Raw genomic sequence first — 3,327 nt, 5'->3', positions numbered from 1 at the left:
ACTTCGTTAGAATAGGTATAGATTAGGCGTTTTTGGCGGAAAAATTCAAAACAAGAAAAAAAAGTATAGCCTCTTTATAAAATTAGAAGTCAAAGTTACAAGCCGTTACAACACTAGTGAGACAAAATATCGAAGAAAAAGAGTAATGACGCATTTAAATACATACATACATAAGTAACGCTCAAACAAGTTTAGTTGAGTTACTCCTTCGATAGAGCTTTTGTCGTGCTGAACTGTGAGAATAATAAGGATTTTGTAATGAAATTGGAGAATATGCTAAGAACAAAAATGTCTTTGAACGAAACTTTGGCGATGAGTCTTACTTGTGACCCAAAAAAATAAAAAAATTCGAAAAATAAAGTACCATTTCCTCACAAATCGAGGAAAAGTTTCCACCCTACTAGAAACTGCCTATAAACTAGCGCTAGCCGAGCTCACGGGGTCCATAGACGCATCAGCGCTAGAGAGCACGTAGACAACAAAATATCTACTCAATCCGAATTGGATGAAATTGCGGTAAAGTTGTCTTCCCTAGCAAGTTTATCGATTGTGCAGTTTTCGGCGATTAAGCTGGGGATCCAAAGAAGTATATTAGGAAAGATGCTTAATGTTATTAGGAATGAGGTCATGCACTCTTTGACTAGTAATCTTGCAGTCTAATTTGAAAAAAAAAAAGAACAGCCGGAAATTAGAAAAATTGTGTCTTTAGGAATTAAAGTTTGATTAGGATATCGAGATGGCGTGGAAGCTGAGAAGTTAGACTTTAAATCGTTGCTCAAACAATATGTACGTCATACCTCGTGTTTGTGCTAGCTTCTTTAGAAGAGAAGAGAATTGAAATTGAAAGTGTATCTAGGCCATAAAATGTTAAAAGTCATTAATTTCCTTTGAATGCTTTCTGGTATAAAATAGTACGATTTGTCTCTTCCAAAACATTCTCGAACCTAAATACTATTAGTCAGCAATTCCTTGGCGTCTGAACACGGACTCACATAGAAATTCTCGCAGTTTTTTTTTTAAACTACTATAGCATTGAACTATTATTTAGGTTTCGGCGATTTAAGGTTTCTCTTTTGAATAACAGAAAACCCAACTGATAACACGGCTATCGTGGGGTTTACTTATCGAAACGCTATTATTGAGAATTTACCTCGCTATTCTAGTACACGAGTCAAAATTTGTTTTTTTTTGCGGCTGTTATACATTTACCCGAAGTATGATGAAAATTTCGGCTGTATTCAATTCTAGAAAAACTACTGCATCACTCACGTTAGACATGTTTTCAGGAACTTGGCGATTTTCGTTCGTTACAACCGCACACTTCGTTGCTAGCTCGTGAATGCATGGCCAAAAGCAAAAAAAAAAAAAAAAAAAAGCTTTAAGAGCCGTCATTTTATAAGATATATGGAAATTGCTGAAAGAGCTAAAGACCAAATATCAAGTTTGAGGGTTTGAGTCCAAGTGTTTTGGCGATTAGGAGAAGTGGAGGAGGACTATTTTGAAAATGACAATATTAATGCAGAGGAATAAAGAATTTTTCTTTTCAAAATACGAAAATCCACGTAATTTTTATACCCTGAACAGGGTATATTAAGTTTGTCACAAAGTTTATAACAGCCAAAAGTAAGCATCGGATACCCTATTAAGTATATACATAAATGATCAGTATGTCGGGCTGAGTCGATTTAGCCATGCCCGTCTGTGTGTTTGTATATTAGATTGTCAAAAAAATCTTGCGGTATTTTTGCGGTATTTTTACTGAATTTTCAATTGTTCAAAAAATTTTTTTTTGATGACTCATGCTCAGCTCTTGACCGATGCTACGGCTGCTACTTCTCTGCCGGTCTCTTTCGACCAATTCAGCGATTTTATCGTAATTTTCGACGACAGGTCTTCCGGAGCGTGGCGCATCTTCGACCACGTCTACACCACAGCCAAAACGTTGAAACCATCGTTGTGCGGGGGAATTGGAAACTGTATCGGGTCCATAATTTGCACAAATTTTATTGGCGCCTTGAGACGCATTTTTGCCTTTATCGTAGTAGTAATGTAAAATATGCCGTAATTTCTCTTTATTTTGCTCTATGTTTGCGACGCTATAACTCATGAACGACTTAAAAGAAACGACAATCCATAAAACACGTGTTAGCGCATGAAATGAGCTTTCTAAAATAGTATAGGTTGACCCGATGCGACGAATAAAACGAGAACTACGCGCTCTCAGCGCCAACTAGCGAAAATACCGCAAGACTTTTTTAATATATACGAACTACTCCCTCAGTTTTTAGGATATCCTTTGGAAAATTTGCAAACGCTATTTTCTCTACAAGAAGCTGCTCATTAGTCGGAACTGCCGATATCGGACTACTATAACATATAGTTGCCATACAAACTGAACGATCGGAATCAAGCGTTTCCATACAAGGGCTTTCACATTTGACAAGATATATTCACGAAATTCGGTATAGATTATTTTCTAAGGCAACAATGTAATCTCCAAAGAAATTGTTCAGATCGGCTCACTATAGTATATAGCTGCGATACAAACTGAACGATCGGAATCAAGGGCTTGTATGGAAAACTTTAGCATTTAACGTGGTTTCTTCACGAAATTTGACGTGGGTTAATGCTTAAGGTAACAATATAATCTCCGAAAAAATTGTTCAGTTCGGATACATACAAATTGAACACATTTTTACTAAGAGAAATGCACCTGTGAAGGGTATATTAGTTTCGCTGCAGTCAAAGTTAACGTTTTTTCTTGTTTGGACACACACAGTACGTAGTGTTACCGGCACTGCTGAAGTAGTATCCAGTATGGCACCCATTGACATCCAGGGACATGAACCCGAGCGATTATATCAGCTTTCAGCGCCTAAAACGGTATCGCCAAAGGCAGAGGAGAGAAGCATAGCAGAAGCGGTGGAATTTCTCATCAACAGATAASATGGGAACTTGTATTTCCATCTGACTCAAATACTTAGTCAACACGGCTGCTTTAGAAGCTAACTTTTCAGATACCATAATGGCATTAGTCCGAACTGTCCGACATGTGCAGAGTATATAGAAGACTCTGAAAAATAGAGGGGAGAAACTAAAAACCACACTCTGAGGTAGTTTTACGAGCGATAATTTCCAATTTTGATAGATGGAAAGCTGTTAACAAAGCGTCAGCATTCATTATGAAAAAACTTACACATTTTCAACAGACTAGGCGTTCATCAGTACGCACCACAGAGGAGACTTAAAAGTCCTGCCCTTTCCAAGAAGTAATACTTAGTCGGTGACTCCGTGGGAGCGTCTTAAATTGGAAGTACGTTAAGTTAA

The sequence above is a fragment of the Bactrocera latifrons genome, unplaced genomic scaffold (genome assembly GCF_001853355.1).
Source record: "Bactrocera latifrons isolate USDA-ARS-PBARC rearing strain unplaced genomic scaffold, ASM185335v1 scaffold_62, whole genome shotgun sequence".
Classification (NCBI taxonomy): Eukaryota; Metazoa; Arthropoda; class Insecta; order Diptera; family Tephritidae; genus Bactrocera; species Bactrocera latifrons.
The sequence above is the reverse complement of the archived record's forward strand: the minus strand, read 5'-3'. Positions refer to the sequence as shown.